The 19,597-nt window shown below is 43.8% G+C and overlaps 1 long non-coding RNA gene across 1 annotated transcript; it reads left to right on the forward strand.

Annotated features, from left to right (window-relative positions):
* Positions 1-5,183: 5,183 nt before the first annotated feature.
* LOC122461876 lies at positions 5,184-18,452 on the forward strand. The gene is made up of 3 exons (XR_006284099.1): positions 5,184-5,194; positions 17,016-17,021; positions 18,291-18,452. It is a non-coding gene; the product is annotated as an uncharacterized LOC122461876 (long non-coding RNA).
* Positions 18,453-19,597: the final 1,145 nt, after the last annotated feature.

The following is a 19,597-nucleotide window of genomic DNA, read 5'->3' on the forward strand; positions in this document are numbered from 1 at the left end:
AACGACCCCCGGAGGACACGCCCCTAAGCGAGTGGCGCCCTATGGGAGAAACCCGAGCGCGGTGGCTCGGCCACCACACAACCGCTTCCGGGGCACCGCGCCGCCGGACACTCCCTAACAACCGCGTTCCGTTACTATGCGGAAGTGCAGCCGCTCAACTGCTGGATTTCATTCGTGACCCTTGTCCAGAGTGAGGGGAGACACCGGTACCCCGCGGGATGGGGGAGGGGACCCGGTACCCCGCGGGAAGGGGGAGGGGCCCGGTGCCCCGCGGGATGGGGGGAAGGGTAAGGCACTGTTATTGCTGCAGAGACCCAATACCTTGCTGGGCAGACGAGAACACCGCCATTATCGCCGGAAAGCACCGGTGCTATGGTAGGGAACAATGCTGCCCCAGGGCGCCTGCGGCCTCGTCCGCGCTGCAGTAGCCCAGTCCAGCAAGGGGTGCAGCCCTTGGTGCTGTTCTGACAAGCTTAAGGGTGGGTAAGAAGGACATTCCAGTGGTGAAGGCATTAGTGTAGGACCAGGAGACCTCCGTTCAACTCTCTGTTCTGTCACAAATTCACTTAGTGCCCTTGGGTGAGTGGCTTGCTGTCTCTGTGCCTTCTCTGTACATTGGGAATAATGGTACCCCCCTCATGGGGATGTTGGGAGGATCAGTGCGATATAGAGTTTGAGGTACTCTGATGCTACCCTAAAAAATAGGTGTTTTCTCACAATGTGCAGTACCATGTTGAAAAATCCTAGGGCATGGCTACACTTGCAGATGTAGAGTGCTTTGAGTTAAACCAGCCTTGGTAGAGCACAGTAGGGAAAGCGCTGCAATCTGTCCACCCTGACAGCGCACTTGCGTGGCCACATTAGCAGCTCTTGCAAGGGCCACAGAGAGAAGTGCATTGTGGGCAGCTATCCTAGCATGCAAGTGGCTGCAACGTGCTTTTCAAATGGGGGTGGGGGTGGGGGTGGAGTGTGACAGGGAGTGTGTTGTGTGTATGTGGGGGGAGAGAGACTGGGTTTTGGGGGCCTGAGAGCATGTCAGCATGCTGTCTTTTAAGTTCAGACAGCAGCAGATTCCTCCTCCCCCCACCCCTCTCTCTCTCACACACAGCATTCTACATTAATGGTTGTTTTGTCTTGGAGCCGATAAGCAGTCGCCTGTCAGAAACAGAGCTTTCAAAGGGCATATCTGCGTTCCTGCAGCAATTCCAAAACAATGAGAAGAGTGGCCACTTGACTTAAGGGGATTATGGGACATTTCTGGAGGCTGATCAGAGCACAGTAATGCAACACCTCATTCACACTGATGCCTGGGTGTTTTAGCCAAGGCGCAACAAGCATTAATCTTCTCGCCAAGGTGGAGTACCAGGAGCGCTCTAGCCATGGAGTCAGAGCGCTCTGCGTGCCTTGCCAGTGTGGACAGGTAGTGAGCTAGGGCGCCTGGGGCTGCTTTAAAGCACTCTAACTCGCAAGTGTAGCCAAGCCCCTAGACTAGAAAAGACTAATTGTAGTTTTAGCTGGATGTAGCTACTCAAACTGATCTTGCCCTGCCCACACTAGGATTTTACTGATGTACAGTCTGCATTCCACTTTGGGTCCACCGCCCACCAGGGATAGCAGTTGGCAGCTCCTCCATGCACAAGCATGTACCTGGCACTGTTCACAGAATCCACTGACACCTGTCCCTTCTGCTGCAAGAGGAAGACTCTAGTGCACGCCTATGTAGAGTGCACCAGACTGCAGCCCCTCTTCCAGTTCCTTCAGAACCTCTTATTGAGGTTCTGGGTTCTCTTTTCCCCTCATTTGTTCATCCTGGCACATCTTATCCACAGCCCCGTGTTGGGATGGTGCCAAATTTTTGTGGCCATACTGAATGAATGGTGTGAGAACATGGCTTGACATGACTGAACTGCGAAAGAGTATTCTGGGAGCAGAATCCTTCTCTTAGCATCAGGCAGATGCCAGAGGTGAAACTGATGGCTCCATGCTGTGTGTATGATTAATACTGATCTTTGAGTCAGCAAATATGTCCACTTGAAAGCAAACAACACGTGTAGAACATCTTGAGTAGAGCATAAGCTGACTAGGGCATATTGACCCTGTTGAAGGACATGACGCAGGGGGCTGAAGTGAATGATTGATAAAGGAGTGAATGTGGGGTGATTTTCAGTTGGTACCACTCTGCAGTTTCCTCCTAAAGTATTAATTAGGTAAAAATTAGTAACCACATACCCACTGGGCATGCTTTTAAGACGTGAGTCCTTTGAGGAAAAAGAGTATAAAAATCAAGCAAATTAAATTACTCTTGGGATTCCTTAATTAACGTTTAAAGAAGCAACACTGCTAAACAGAGTAGCCAAAACTCTGCTCTGTGGGTTCAAGTAGGACTGTGAACCAGAGGGGTCTCAAGGCAACCGAGGCCTTGCTTTGGGCAAATCCAAGACATACCAGAGGGCTGAGAAGAACAGACAGAGAAGAAGCTGTCTATAAAACTGGTAACCACCTTCTCTGTTTGCCAAGCAGAAACTGTGTGAGGCTAGCGCAGGGCCTGTTTGTGTATGTCTGTGAAAAAAAGACTTGTTAAGGGGAATGTATAGCTCTTAATGTCTAACATAAGAGTTATGTGCTTGATATAACCCTTTACGCTTGTGTAATTCCTTCTCAATAAACTGCTGTGAATTGAAGATAATTACTGTGGACCTTTTTCACTGGTATGACAGTAATCTACTCCACCATGAGCCAGTAAAGATTCATTTCAGGGGTAGTAGCCCCCCCTGGTGTCAACATTTGATAGCAGAGGACAGTTTACTGTCTTGTCTAATATGTCTACACTACGAAATTAGGTCAATTTTATAGAAGTAGATCTTTAGAAATCAATTTTATACAGTCGATTGTGTATGTCCCCACTAAGCTCATTAAGTCAGTGGAGTGCGTCCTCAATACCGTGGCTAGCATTGACTCACAGAGCGGTGCACTGTGGGTAGCTATCCCACAGTTCCCACAGTCTCCGCTGCCCGTTGGAATTCTGGGTTAAGCTCCCAATGCCTGATGGGGCAAAAACATTGTTGCTGGTGGTTTTGGGTTCATGTCGTCAGTCTCCCCTCCCTCCCTCTGTGAAAGCAATGGCAGACAATTGTTTCGTGCCTTTTTTCCTGGATTATCCTTGCAGATGCCATAGCACGGAAAGCATGGAACCCGCTGCTGTTGTGAGCATTGTAAACACCTCGCACATTAGCTTGCAGTATGAACCTGGCTAAGAGACGCCAGCACAACAACAATTGTGAGGAGGACATGGACGCAGACCTTCCTGAAAGCACGGGCTGTGGCAATTGGGACATCATGGTGGCAGTGGGGCTGGTTGATACAGTGGAACACCGATTCTGGGCCCAGCAAACAAGCACAGACTGGTGGGTCCGCATAGTGTTGCAGGTATGGGATGATTCACAGTGGCTGCGAAACTTTCGCATGCATAAGACCACTTTCATGGAACTTTGTAAGTTGCTTTCCCCCGCCATGAAGCGCAGGAATACCAAGATGAGAGCTGCTCTGACAGTTGAGAAGCGAGTAGCAATAGCCCTGTGGAAGCTTGCAATGCTTGGCTGCTACCGGTCAGTCAGGAATCAATTTGGAGTGGGCAAATCTACTGTGGGGCTGCTGTGATCCAAGTAGCCAATGCAATCACTGATGTTCTGTTATCAAGGGTAGTGACTCTGGGAAATCTGCAGGTCATAGTGGATGGCTTTGCTGCAATGGGGTTCCCTAACTGTAGTGGGGCGATAGACGGAACGCATATCCCTAACTTGGCACCGGACCACCTTGCCAACCAGTACGTAAACTGCAAGGGGTATTTCTCAATGGTGCTGCAAGCACTGGTGGATCACAAGAGACGTTTCACCGACATCAACATGGGATGGCCAGGAAAGGTGCATGATGCTCGCATCTTTAGGAACTCCAGGCTGTTCAAGCAGCTGCAAGAAGTGACTTACTTCCCAGAACAGAAAATTACCATTGGGGATGTTGAAATGCCAATAGTTATCCTTGGGGACCCAGCCTACCCCTTGCTCCCATGGCTCATGAAGCCGTACGCAGGCACCCTGGACAGTGGTAAGGAGCAGTTCAACTATAGGCTAAGCAAGTGCAGAATGGTGGTAGAATGTGCCTTTGGACGTTTAAAAGCTCACTGGTGCTGTTTGCTGACCAGGTTAGACCTCAGCACAACCAACATTCCCATTGTTATTGCTGCTTGCTGTGTGCTCCATAATATCTGTGAGAGTAAGGGGGAGACGTTTATGGCGGGGTGGGAGGTTGAGGCAAATCGCCTGGTGGCTGATTTTGAGCAGCCAGACACCAGGGTGATGAGAAGAGCATAGCTAGGCGTGCTGCGCATCAGAGAGGCTTTGAAAACCAGTTTCATGACTGGCCAGGCTACGGTGTGACAGTTGTGTGTGTTTCTCCTTGCTGCAAACCCTCCCACTTTGTTGATTTTAATTCCCTGTAAGCCAACCACCCTCCCGCCTTTGATCACAGCTGGCAAAGGAAATAAAGTAGCTATTGTTTTGAAACCATGCATTCTTTCTTTATTAATATTTTTAAAAGTGAGATAACTGACAAGGTAGCCTGGGTGGGGTGGGGGAGGAGGGAAGGACAAGGCCACATTGCTTATTGTAGCCACACTACAAATCAAAACTGTTTGAATGACAGCCTTCTGTTGCTTGGGCCATCCTCTGGAGTGGAGTGGCTAGGTGCCTGGAGCCTCCCCCGCATTCTTGAGCATCTGGGTGAGGAGGATATGGAACCTGGGGAGGAGGGCAGGTGGTTATACAATGGATGCGGTGCAGGTCTGTGCTCTTGTTGGCTTTCCCGCAGCTCCACCAGACGCCTCATCATGTCCGTTTGCTCCCCCATTAGCCTCAGCATCGTCTCCTGCCTCTGCTCATCGCAGCCACTTAATGCTTTCCTGGCCTCTGCCACTGAATGCCTCCATGCATTAAGCTGTTCCCTATCAGTGCGGGAGGACTGCATGAGCTCGGAAAACATGTCATTGTGAGTACTTTTTTTCCACCTTCTAATCTGCGATAACCTCAGGGACCGAGATGACAGGGGGAGCATAGAAACATTTGCACCTGTGGGGGGATAAAAAGGGAGAGTAAAATTTAAGATGATACATTTCTGAGAACAAAGGGGAGACTCTTTCACAGTGAATCAAGCAATTCACAGCATACAGCACATGTGCTTTAGGTATAAGGTCACATTTTGCCTTTTATATTGAGCGCCTGCCAGTATGGTGACACATCACACATGGCTGGGTGACAGAATTCGGTTTCCAGGCAGCCATGGTAAGCCAAAGGATAAGCGGGGTTGGCTTCTTACACCTTCATAACATGTGGGAATGTTTTCAAACTGCAGCACCCTCCTTTCCCATAGCAAGCAATGCCAGTTGGGTTTCACATTTAAAAGGAGGGGCTGCGGTTTTCGGGTGGATGTGCAGCACACACCTCCCACCACCCCACCATGTGGCTGTTCTCTGTAATGATCCCTTCACCCCTTCCCCTGTCACATGGCTGTTCTCTGGGATGATCCCTTTTAACCAAGCTCAAACAGCCCAGCATGAACATTCGTCCTTTTACTGTTCCCTTACAAAAATTCCCATATTTCAACCAGGTGACCATGAATGATATCACTCTCCTAAGGCTAACACAGAAAGATATAGACCGAATGTTGCTTGAATGCAACCAGAACCCAGGACCATTCGCTGCCATGCTTTGTGCTGCAATAATTCCAGACTACTTGCTACTGGCTTGGCGTGGTAAAGTGTCCTACCGTGGAGGACGAAATAAGGCAGCCCTCCCCAAAAACCTTCTGCAAAGGCTTTCAGAGTACCTCCAGGAGGGTTTCATGGAGATGCCCCTAGAGGATTCCCACTCCATCCCCAGACATGTTAACAGACTTTTCCAGGAGCTGTACTGGCTGCGAATGCATCCCAATTCTTCAGGGCAAATCAAACATTAAACACTATTGCTTTTAAACCCTGTACTGTAGTTACAAATGTGCACTCACCAGAGGTGCCTTCTCTGGCTTCAGGGTCGGGGATCCCGCCTTGGGAAGGTATTGGCTCCAGAGTGATGAAAAGGTCCTGGCTGCCGGGGAGAACGGATTCACCGCTTACCTGCTGCACATTCTCCTCCTCCTCCTCTTCCTCATCCACAAAATCCTCCTCCCTGTTGCGTGAGACCCCCCCATTGCACGTGTCCACGGACAGTGGAGGGGTAGTGGTAGAATCTCCCAAGAATGCCAGGCAGCTGATCATAGAAGTGGCATGTATGGGGCTCTGACCTGGAGCGACCATTTGCCTCCTTTGCCTTTTGGTAGGCTTGCCTGAGCTCCTTAACTTTCACGCGGCACTGCTGTGTGTCCCTGTTGTAGCCTCTCTCCACCATGCCCTGTGCAATTTTGGCATATATATTAGCATTTCTTCTTTTTGATCAGAGTTCTGCCTGCACAGATTCTTCTCCCCATACGGCAATCAGATCCAGTGTCTCCCCGTTTGGTCCATGCTGGAGCTCATTTGCAATTGCAGCATGAGCTCACCATGCTGATCAAACAGGAAATGAAATTCAAAATTTCCCATGGCTTTTCCTTTGTACCTGGCTAGTGCATCGGAGTTCAAAGTGCTGTCCAGATATGACTTATATTAATTATAGCTCAGGGGCCAGATTTAGTTACCGTACAAAGAGAGGGAAGTATACCAGTGAGTGGGGTTGTATTGGCCGTTCTTGGAGTCGATGATGTTTCACAAACGCAGACAGGGAAAGATTGTTGAACCGGAGGACAAGGGGAACGCCCCCAAGCCTCAGGGTGTGGTTAATGAGTGTTTGTTAAGACAGGTGTTTAAAAGCTTGGGGTCTGATCCATGTCTGGCTGATAGAGTCCCCATATTGCATGAGAAAGTTTTGGACAACTTGCTGTTGGGGTATTGAAAGGGTTATGCTCCCAAGAAAGCCCAAACAGCAGCACATGTTATCTGTGCTATGTATTGTGCTGTAGATAAGCTTGTAAAGGAGTGAGATGTTTTGGAACGTCAGCAAGATGTTGTGCAAGAAAGTTTGGATAGGAATTGGAAAAACTAAAATTGCAGAATGAAAGCCTGAAACGAGACTTGCAAACTGCTGTAGCACAAAATGTAACCAAGGCTCAGCAGATAACAGCTTTAACCCATACATGTCTGGAAAGAATAAATTTACAGGTGGAAGAGGAAGAGGAGCCCCTTCCAGGGCCTCCGGCAGCCCTGCCAGTAGTGACAGTAAAAATGTCTCAGCCTTCATGCAAATACAAGAGGAAGTAAATCATCCTCTGACTGAAACTGAAAAAGAGGCACTGGCTAAACAAATGGTCTCTTTGACTAAGAGAATGTGTTTGTCTTGGCTGTTGGAATACATGGTTAGAAAACATTTAGATCTTGAAGAGTTAAGAGAACTGATAATAACTTGTGCTGGCCCTACGGAAGGAATGGCTTTGTTGGCAGAAATTGAGGCAGAGTTAAACAGAGGTGACAGAGACGGTGTTATCCAGAGGGTTGCTTGATACTTTCGGACCCTCTCTGAATTGAGAAGGACAGCTTTGTTGGTACATCATAAGGAAGGAGAATCTGTTATGGCTTATTATACTAGGTTGTTGTTGGTACGCTCTCTGACTGAAATTGAGGAAAAACAGCTGACAGATTTGATCTATGATGGTTTAAGGAAACCTATTAAGGTGTTCATAGGATCCTGGATGGATTTAGATCAGGTTGAATTGATTAAAGCAGCTCAGGAGGCAGAAAGGGTAGTAAGTGGAGCAGGTAGTTCTTCTTGGAAAGTGATTAGTAAGGCTTCCTACAGCAATCAAGCAGGCTATAATGGCTGGCAACCACACTGATGTGGGACATGGTAGTTGCAATGAAATAGGACAAGGCTAAGGACATCATGGTAGGAGATGTGGAGTGTTTAGTGGGGGATCACTGCAAGTACAGGTATGGGCTCAACTTCAGGAAAGAGGGGCAGATATGGATCGTTTGGATGGGCAACTTCTGGAGACTTTGCTAGGTGCTTTAAGTGATTTGATGGCAAGGACTAGATCACAGTCAACGCTGCAATCAGGAGTTAAGGTTGTTGAGACCATGGGAACAGGTACAGAAGATTTGCCATTGAGTTCTTATGGCTTGTTATCCCCGAATTGGCTCAGATGAAATTGGCAGCTCCCTGTCAGGGTGGTTCCACATTTCAGTAAAAATGCCTCGCCCTTAGCAACCCCTGCCCCAAAGGTAAATGTTAGTATTTGTCATAAAAATAAAGGGAAGGGTAAACACTTTTAAATCCCTCCTGGCCAGAGGAAAAACCGTTTCATCTGTAAAGGGTTAAGAAGCTAAGACAACCTCGCTGGCACCTGACCAAAATGACCAATGTGGAGACAAGATACTTTCAAAGCTGGGCGGGTCAGGGACAAAGGGTTCTCTCTCTCTGTGTTGTCTTTTGCCGGGACCAGAGGAGGAATGCAGGTCAGAACTCCTGTAAAGGGTTAATAAGGAATCTAGTTAGATATGCGTTAGATTCTGTTTTGTTTAAATGGCTGATAAAATAAGCTGTGCTGAATGGAATGTATATTCCTGTTTTTATGTCTTTTTGTAACTTAAGGTTTTGCCTAGAGGGATTCTCTATGTTTTGAATCTAATTACCCTGTAAGGTATTTACCATCCTGATTTTACAGAGGTGATTCTTTTACTTTCTCTTCTATTAAAATTCTTCTTTTAAGAACCTGATTGCTTTTTCATTGTTCTTAAGATCCAAGAGTTTGGGTCCGTGTTCACCTATGCAAATTGGTGAGGATTTTTTCAAACCTTCCCCAGGAAAGGGGGTGGAGGGCTTGGGGGGATTTTGCGGGGAGAGACGTTTCCAAGTGGGCTCTTTCCGGGTTATATTTGTTAGATGCTTGGTGGTGGCAACAGTAAAGTCCAGGGACAAAAGATAAAATAGTTTGTACCTTGGGGAAGTTTTAACCTAAGCTGGTAAAAATAAGCTTAGGGGGTTTTTCATGCAGGTCCCCACATCTGTACCCTAGAGTTCAGAGTGGGGAAGGAACCTTGACAGTAGCCAAATTACAGCCCCACATAATTGGTAAATCTTACGTGGAAGAGTAGACAGAAGGAAACATATAATGGTTACTGGCATTAATTAATACAGGAGCGAAGGCAACTTTAAGTATTAAAACACCTGCCGTGGGTAGTAGATCAAACTAATTTTAAATAAATACAGTGGTTTGTAACAGCATAACTGAAAAAGCTATGCTAAAAGTAGATATGATACAACAGGAAAAGTGAATTATTAATTTGGCAGAAAGGCTCGTTGTGAAGAGAGAGACTATAAATGACCAGGTTATTTCAGAAGGACTAAGAAAGTAAGCCTGTAAAGCTATGGCAGCTGTGGCACTGCCAGACAAATAGTGGATAAGGGAATTTCTCATTGTTTGGGCCAGAAAGAAAACACAGTGGTAAAGATAATGGGGAAAAAAAAAGTTTAACGCCAGCTCCTCAGCATTCCTATCCAGCAGAAGCTGTTCCCCACATAAAAAAACTGTTGCAGGATCTAAAAGCACAAGGGGTAGTAGTGCAGGGGCTTTGACACTTTAACTCCCCAATCTCGTTTGTACAGCAACCGGATGGCAGATGACATCCCATGATTATACTATAAAATATAATTGTAAATCTACCCCTGTTAAAGCCAGCCTTCTAACTATGATTAAAATCTGGAATTAACCATTTTATATGTTTAGAAACATTGTGATGTTCCTCTGTTGATTTGGTTACATTTTATATATATATATACACACACAACATATCTAAATTTAAAATGTCTGTAATCTTAGTCCCTAAAAAGTGAATAATCAACAGTCTGTCACAGAGTCATCAGGCTAATGCTCTAAAACTGCTCTCTAAAAAGCCAGTCAAAACCCTGGTGAGGAATGCCTCCCCTCACATTGTTGCTGGGGCAAAAAAAACCCTAAATGTCTTTGGCCTTCCTATGTCTTACCTTGGTGCATTTGGCATCTCTGCAGTGAGTCGGCCTGGGCGTGGCTCCTGGGGAAGCCAAAGAGCCCTGCGCTTCAACTCCATAGTCAGCTGTAACTCTCAGCCAACATTGTAAAATGGAGGGTTTATTAATTAACAGGTACACAATGTAAAACTGTCTTGTTGCACGGGAATCGGTAACTTTTAGCCAAGTCCATCTTGGACTCCCCGCCTCTCTCCCAACCACAGACTGCCCAGCTTCTAGCAACCCGATCTCCAACATGTCCATTGCCCCTCCTCCTGGTCTTTGCCTCACTTCCTGGGCAAACTGTCACCTGGTCGCAACCACGCACCTAGGTTTTAGGTTACGAAGAACACCGTCTATAGCTTATGTACAGGCCACTGAAGTAGCCTTACCTGCCTCCAAGGGTCTTAGCAAGTCACACAGCCTTGTTCCTACCACCTACGCATTGGTGCAACATGCAGGAAAGCTAAGGCACACACAGTATTTATGCAAAACAGTCAAAACTCATGTAGACTCACTTACAACTTAATATAATCAGCACATGCTGAAAAACAAAACAAAAATCATGAACCAAAAAATAGGATGTTCTGTAATAAAATTAAGTAAACTATTGAAAAAAGTGTTTTAAAAAGTGTTTTATCAATTTTTTTAAAAATCGCTCAAAATTTTCCTAAAAAAAATTGTGTATAAAAGCCCAGGAAATCTTGGAAGAACAGTAAAAAAAAAGCCCAGGAAATCTTGGAAGAACAGTAAAAAAAAAATCTTGGAACAAAGTCAAAAAAAAATTTGGCCCCAAACACTTAACTGGGTATTAAGGGGGGAGGGATAGCTCAGTGGTTTGAGCGTTGGCCTGCTAAACCCAGGGTTGTGAGTTCAATCCCTGAGGAGGCCATTTAGGGAGCAGGGGTAAAAATTGGGGATTGGTCCTGCTTTGAGTCAGGGGGTCTTGAGGTCTCTTCCAACCCTGATATTCTATATGAAGTTATTATTCTTATATTAATCAGTCATTCCAAGATACCTGGAAGGTGCAAACGCATACATGTACTATACGCCAGTGCACCCATGTCCTTTCCAGTATAGCTAATAAAAAAAAACCAAAAAGTGTACCAGGTAATATATGCCAGCACCTGAAAAATAAAACAGGATTATGGTAAAGACCCATGGTAAAATGGAAAATAAATAATAGGAGCCCAATAAAAACAGGCACCTTAATCACGAAAGAAAATAATTTGAATTAAAAAGGGGATAACCTCACCATAAATTTACAATTAAAAAAGGGTTGGTGGGAACTATATAAAATAAATCAAAATGTATGTTGGTATCAAAAGGAAAAGGGTAATGTAGTAATAAATAACCTGGCCTATAAACCAATAAATATAATGTACTTGTAAAAATGTAACTCATTTCCAATATAAACAATATCAATGGCACCCTCAAATAACTCAAACATTTATAACTCACCCTAGATTAACATCACCAAATTTAAGGGAAATAGAGTGGAATAATACAAATTGGGATATAAAAATACATCCTAATCAAGGCACACTAAACTAAATAGAATGGTCAACTATACTAATAATATCTGTAAAAGGCATGCTTGTTCAAAAATATAAAATTGTTGAAAAAGTGGTGAAACAAATAAAATCTCAAATGTGTACTTGGTATAATGTTATATGTCAAGCAACAACATGGAATGGAATTAAATGGGAAACGTTATTTTAAATTTCTGGAACTGCAGCATTATTCCTTGTATGGTTCTGTTTTGAATATCAAATGTGTAAGCAATATAAAAAAAACAAGCTTTGCAAAAAACTTATAAAATTGAATTGTTAAATTATGTTACTAAAAATCATATGATAATGCTTTAAGTTTTATAAAAACCAAAAAAGAAGACACATGATTTAATAGTTAATGTACAAATTGCGGGTATGATTGATGTGATATTACAATTATATTTGGTAATTGAATATTGAATGGGGGACTGTTGGCATGGTGCCAAATTGGTGTGGCCATACTGAATGAATGGTGTGAGAACACGGCTTGACATGACTGAACTGCGAAAGAGGATTCTGGAAACAGAAGTGAAACTGACTGGCTCCATGCTGCATGTATGATCAGTACTGATCTTTGAGTCAGCAAATATGTCCACCTGAAAGCAGACATCATGTGTAAAACATCCTGAGTGGAGCATGGGCTGACAGCTCCTCATTATGCAGGAGGCTGAAGTGAGTTGTACCGTATGATTGGAGAATTGCTAACATAGTTCCTATTTTTAAGAAAGGGAAAAAAAGTGATCCAAGTAATTATAGGCCTGTTAGTTTGACATCGGTAGTATGCAAGGTCTTGGAAAAAATTTTGAAGGAGAAGGTAGTTAAGGACATTGAAGTCAATGGTAAATGGGACAAAATACAACATGGTTTTACAAAAGGTAGATCATGCCAAACCAACCTGATCTCCTTCTTTGAGAAAGTAACAGATTTTTTAGATAAAGGAAACGCAGTGGATCTAATTTACTTAGATTTTAGTAAGGCGTTTGATACGGTGCCACATGGGGAATTATTAGTTAAATTGGATAAGATGGGCATCAATAGGAAAATTGAAAGGTGGATAGGGAATTGGTTAAAGGGGAGACTACAACGGGTCCTACTGAAAGGTGAACTGTCAAGTTGGAGGGAGGTTACCAGTGGAGTTCCTCAGGGATCGGTTTTGGGACCAATCTTATTTAATCTTTTTATTACTGACCTGGGCACAAAAAGTGGGAGTGTGCTAATAAAGTTTGCAGATGATACAAAGCTGGGAGGTATTGCTAATTTAGAGAAGGATAGGGATACCCTACAGGAGGATCTGGATGACCTTGTAAACTGGAGTAATAGGAATAGGATGAAATTTAATAGTGAGAAGTGTAAGGTCATGCATTTAGGGATTAATAACAAGAATTTTAGTTATAAGCTAGGGACGCATCAACTAGAAGTAACGGAGGAGGAAAAGGACCTTGGAGTATTGGTTGATCATAGGATGACTATGAGCTGCCAATGTGATATGGCTGTGAAAAAAGCTAATGTCGTCTTGGGATGCATCAGGAGAGGTATTTCCAGTAGGGATAAGGAGGTCTTAGTACCGTTATATAAGGCACTGGTGAGACCTCACCTGGAGTACTGTGTGCAGTTCTGGTCTCCCATGTTTAAGAAGGATGAATTCAAACTGGAACAGGTACAGAGAAGGGCTACTAGGATGATCCGAGGAATGGAAAACTTGTCTTATGAAAGGAGACTCAGGGAGCTTGGCTTGTTTAGCCTAACTAAAAGAAGGTTGAGGGGAGATATGATTGCTCTCTATAAATATATCAGAGGGATAAATACCAGAGAGGGAGAGGAATTATTTAAACTCAGTACCAATGTGGACACAAGAACAAATGGATATAAACTGGCCACTAGGAAATTTAGATTAGAAATTAGACGAAGGTTTCTAACCATCAGAGGAGTGAAATTTTGGAATAGCCTTCCGAGGGAAGTAGTGGGGGCAAAAGATCTATCTTGCTTTAAGATTAAACTCGATAAGTTTATGGAGGAGATGGTATGATGGGATAACATGGCTTTGGTAATTAAATATTCATGGTAAATAGGCCCAATGGCCTGTGATGGGTTTTAGATGGGGTAAGATCCAAGTTACCCGGGAAAGAATTTTCTGTAGTATCTGGCTGATGAATCTTGCCCATATGCTCAGGGTTTAGCTGATCGCCATATTTGGGGTCGGGAAGGAATTTTCCTCCAGGGCAGATTGGAAGGCCCTGGAGGTTTTTCGCCTTCCTCTGTAGCATGGGGCACGGATCACTTGCTGGAGGATTCTCTGCTCCTTGAGGTCTTTAAACTACAATTTGAGGACTTCAATAGCACAGATATAGGTGTGAGGTTTTTTTGTGGGAGTGGTGGGTGAAATTCTGTGGCCTGCGTTGTGCAGGAGGTCAGACTAGATGATCAAAATGGTCCCTTCTGACCTAAATATCTATGAATCTATGAATCTATGAGTGATTGATAAGGGAGTGAATGTGGGGTAATTTTCAGTTGGCACCATTCTGCAGTCTTCTCCTAAAATATTAATTAGGTAAAAATTAGTAACCATTGGGCATGCTTTTAAGACATGTGACTCCTTTGGGGAAAAAGAGTATAAAAATCAAGCAAATTAAATTACTCTTGGGATTCCTTAATTAACACCTAAGGAAGCAACACTGCTAAACAGAGTAGCCAAAACTAGGCTCTTGTGGGTTCGAGTAGAACTGTGAACCAGAGAGGTCTCAAGGCAACCAAGGCTTTGCTTTGGGGAAATCTGAGACAGACCAGAGAGCTAAAATAAACAGACAAAGAGAAAAAAAGCCATCTATAAAATTGGTAACCACCTTCTCTATTTGCCAAGCAGAAACTGCATGAGGCTAGCACAGGGCCTGTTTGTGTATGTTTGTAAAACAAGACTCATTAAGGGGAATGTATAGCTCTTAATGTCTAACATAGGAGTTACGTATTTAATATAACCCTTCACCACTTGTGTAATTCCTTCTCAATAAACTGCTGTGTATTAAAGAACTTTTTCACTGGTATAACAGTAATCTGCTCTACCAGGAGCCAGTAAAAATCCATTTCGGGGTAGTAGTGCCCCCTGCTGTCAACACCCCGCAGTCATGAGACAGTCTCATCAGTTGCCTCCTGGCCCTAGCTAAGATAGCTATACATCACACCAAAGGAGGATACTGGCTGGGGGGGTACTCTGTGATGTGGGGCCTATTTCCAGTCCCTTGTCAAATCATATCTCCAGGCAGAGTTTCTCTGGACATTGTCCACTGACTCATTAGATGCTTTGAGGAGCAGTGGGCACTGTTAGGAGTTCTCGGCTCAGTGTCCCCTTCTGGTTCCCTGATTTTAACATTTAACCTCATTCTGATTCCTCTTTTCTCCTTTGCTGTCCCAAGTAATCACTTGTGGCCTAGTTCCTCCCCCACAGTTGAGGGGGCTGGCATTTAGCTGTGGGTGGGTCTAGAGAGACCCACCTATCCCAGCAGCAGCAATAACACTAGGATTTTACAGGGTGTTGGTAGCTAACACATTGTAAAATCATTCCTATTTTTCTTAGTATAGACATGGCCTAAGTGTACACATGGCCAATCTAGGGTTTGCACCAATTAAGCTAACCAGAATGGGCCCCTGCTAACTACAACTAACAATAGAGTTAGCAACGCTCCCTCTCTTGGTTGTATTACTACCTCTTCTAGGATAATTAAATGAATGAAAATTCAAAAGATGGTGTCCTGCTATTTTTGGGAGGGACATCCCTGTAATTGAAAATTTATCTACACGTTTACCCAACGTTCCTTCCCCCGCATCAGGCAGCAGGATTGCTCATGCTCAACTGGCAGGACTGGCTGGATTGCAGTGGAGTCAAAGCAGGTCCTGGCCCATTGCACAGCTGGAGGTCTTCCATACTCCTTCTCCTCTTCCTCATCCACCACCTCCTCCTCCTTGCTGTTCACAGTAGGGGCCTGTGACTCAGGGTCCTCAGAGTTATCCTCAGTGCTGTTGGGGGTGGTGGTAGGGTCTCTACTGAGTATGGAATGCAGCTCTTTGTAAAAGTGGCAGGTCTGCAGATCAGCACTGGATTGATTATTGGCCTCCCTGGCCTTCTGGTATGCCTGCCGCAGCTCCTTGGCTTTCATGCAGCACTGCTACAGGTCCCTGTCATACCCCTTCTCCTGCATCCTCCAAGCAATCTGCTTGTAGATGTTGATGTTTCTTCAGCTGGTTCGGAGCACAGCCTCTTCTTCCCACAGAACCAGGAGATCCAATATCTCCTGTCTCCTCCAGGCAGGAGCATGTCTGAAGCGTGTAGCTCTCATGGTCAGCTGGGTAGTTGCACTCAACAATGGAGAGCTGCTAGGTGTGCTCGCCACGCCAGGCAATCAGGGAAAGGAATTTCAAAAATCTGTGGGACTTTAAAGGGGAGGAGGAGTTGAGTTCACAGTGGTAATCAGATCAGTCAGTGTTGGGAACTGTGGCATAGCTGCTGGAGGACAGTTCGGGTCACCATAAGTATTGCAGTGTCTACACTCGCACTGCGTTAAGCTAACTACACTGACTGTGGCTCTACGCCGCTCGGGGAGGTGGTGTTAAGTGTGGACAGGTGCACAACTAGGTCAATGTAAGCTGCCTTGCATCAACCTAACTCTGTAGTATAAACCAGCCCGTACTGAGTAAGGTGCCTGGAGTGGGAAGTATTAATATCCATAAGAGTGGTACAAGGTTGTAAAGTGCAAGAAGATTCTACTGTATAATTACGAGACAAAGATTACAATTCTGAACAAGAAGAATGCAAGGAAAAGGAAATGGATAATGAGGCTGCCTAAAGATGTGTGGTTAAACCATCTATATGAAAGCTAGCCAGTTAAAAGTGTTATTAATTATTTATGTTATGATAGCACCCAAAGGCTTAAAGTTTCAGGTAATATATCTGCGCTGCATTCCCTCTGTCACTATTTGTGGTTTCACAACCACATTTTCCTATTTTTAAGATGTTTTTCTGCCCTTAGTTGCTGTGTGAAAAAACCCACAATACAGAACAGAGGAAACTAACTCTACAAAGGAAACAATCTAAACACAAAACACTGTTAAATGCATAAAGTAAACACACAGAAAATATAGCGGTAAATATTTCATTTTCTCTAATATCAGTTATAGTATTCTTAAGGGATACTTGTAATGATAATAGATAAAACAATTTTTCTGAGAAAAAAGCCATTTTTAAGTCAATAATGTCCTTTAAAATAAAAAAGGACATCTTACCAAGGTACCAAGGGAAGGAGGTGGAACAGGAGTAGTGTGTAAACTGCTTGGGTGACCTTAACTGTGTAAGATTATATTTTCACTGTTTTTTTAAATGGAACCTTCACTTTAGATTTCAAAGGTTTCCAAGTTTGGGGTTTTGTTTTAAAAACTGCAAAATTCCTGTAAGGCATTCTGCAAACAGTTTAATTTTATATTTGCGTAACAACCCTACCATTGGTCATGTACATAAAATCTTTATCACCGAAGCATGGGTCCCTACCACTTAAGCTAATGAAATAACCTCATTAGTTGGTAGCAATAACTTGTTCTATATCTGCTATGCTCTAGACACAGACACAATACACTTTGACACTTTTTACATCTGCCAAGAATTAACTCCAGATTAACTTTGCCTGAGAAATTCACTTAAACGCCAAATTTGTGATTTAAGCAATCATGTTTTTCCTATCTGTGTAACATTTTTAGTCTGAATTTGTTATATGTGTCTGTAATATTGTAATATATAAGGCATAATACAGTATTATTTTCATTATAACTTTTTTAAATCAGTTTGAGGGTTTTTTCACTTTCTTTTTGGTTTACCCTCCCCTTGTTATAGATCCACTGTCTATTGAATTATTTACTATAATTTTTATGCCTTCAAACAATGAAATTCTAAATATAAAAGAAAAAATTATGTTAACTCAACTTTCTAAGTATATTGCCCTTCTCCATATTATCAGATTTAATATAGCCCATTAAAGTCTACTATACTGCATGGAGTTTATTTTTGTTCTTTTTGTATGTTACCTGTCTGTCAGTTTTACTGTATCCTGTCTGTGATACAGGTGCAGGATGTTGGGGAATATAAAGTGTTTCAGACTTTTAAAATTTACTATTTGATTTTTTTAAACTGTGGCAGTATGGATGCTAATTCACAGAAGCGGCTTGTGTGACTTTTCAACAAGTCTGTGCCTCAGCAGGAGGCTCAAAGAGAAGGCTGTATTGATGTTCACATTTTTAAATACAATACAGTTTATCCATGGCAAAAAATGTCACTCATCATCTGAACTTTCTGATTTCTGCTCTGACCCATCCAGAACCTCCCAAGGATGATCTTACTTCTGAAGCCTGTTGTTTATCATCAAGCCATTTATGTCTACGTAGTTCTGCTAGTAAAATTAATTAAATGTATAATTTCTTGTTGACCCTTTTGTAATCCAAGAGATTTATCAGAATTTTATACACCCACTGCCCGTGGTGTCTTTGTGTGTGTGAATGGTATTCATGTGTTAGGAAGAGATTGCAGCTGACAAATAAGTGTTTGGTTGATTATGTGTGTTTGACTAAGAGTTTCCTCAGAAAACTTGCAGGTATCACCTATAACATCTCTCTAACTGTAACAGCCTGGGAATAGGGCCAGGACATCAGTGCACTACCTTCAAATCGGCAGCACTGCTATGGCTACCCACATGGCCCCACAATATGCCAACATTTTTATGGCTGACTTAGAACAACGCTTCCTCAGCTCTTGTCCCCTAATGCCCCTACTCTACTTGCACTACATTGATGACATCTTCATCATCTGGACCCATGGAAAAGAAGCTCTTGAGGAATTCCACCATGATTTCAACAATTTCCATCCCACCATCAACCTCAGCCTGGACCAGTCCACACAAGAGATCCACTTCCTGAACACTACGGTACTAATAAGCGATGGTCACATAAACACCACCCTATACTGGAAACCTACTGACCGCTATGCCTACCTACATGCCTCCAGTTTTCATCCAGACGACACCATATGATCCATTGTCTACAGCCAAGCTCTATGATACAACCGCATTTGCTCCAACAACTCAGACAGAGACAAACACCTACAAGATCTCTATCAAGCATTCTTACAACTACAATACACCCACCTGCTGAAGTGAAGAAACAGATTGACAGACCCAGAAGAGTACCCAGAAGTCACCTACTACAGGACAGGCCCAACAAAGAAAATAACAGAACGCCACTAGCCATCACCTTCAGCCTCCAACTAAAACCTCTCCAACGCATCATCAAGAATCTACAACCTATTCTGAAGGACCCATCACTCTCACAGATCTTGGGAGACAGGCCAGTCCTTGCTTACAGACAGCCCCCCAACCTGAAGCAAATACTCACCAGCAACCACACACCACACAACAGAACCACTAACCCAGGAACCTATCCTTGCAACAAAGCCCGTTGCCAACTGTGTCCACATATCTATTCAGGGGACACCATCATAGGGCCTAATCACATCAGCCACACTATCAGAGGCTCGTTCACCTGCACATCTCCCAATGTGATATATGCCATCACGTGCCAGCAATGCCCCTCTGCCATGTACATTGGCCAAACTGGACAGTCTCTACGTAAAAGGATAAATGGACACAAATCAGACGTCAAGAATTATAACATTCAAAAACCAGTTGGAGAACACTTCAGTCTCTTTGGTCACTTGATTACAAACCTAAAAGTTGCAATTCTTCAACAAAAAAACTTCAGAAACAGACTCCAACAAGAGACTGCTGAATTGGAATTAATTTGCAAACTGGATACAATTAACTTTAGGCTTGAATAGAGACTGGGAGTGGATGGGTCATTACACAAAGTAAAACTATTTCCCCATGTGTATTCCCACCCCCCCGCCCCCACCCCGCTGTTCCTCAGACGTTCGTGTCAACTGCTGGAAATGGCCCA

Source organism: Chelonia mydas, chromosome 10 (assembly GCF_015237465.2).
Source record: "Chelonia mydas isolate rCheMyd1 chromosome 10, rCheMyd1.pri.v2, whole genome shotgun sequence".
Lineage (NCBI taxonomy): Eukaryota > Metazoa > Chordata > Testudines > Cheloniidae > Chelonia > Chelonia mydas.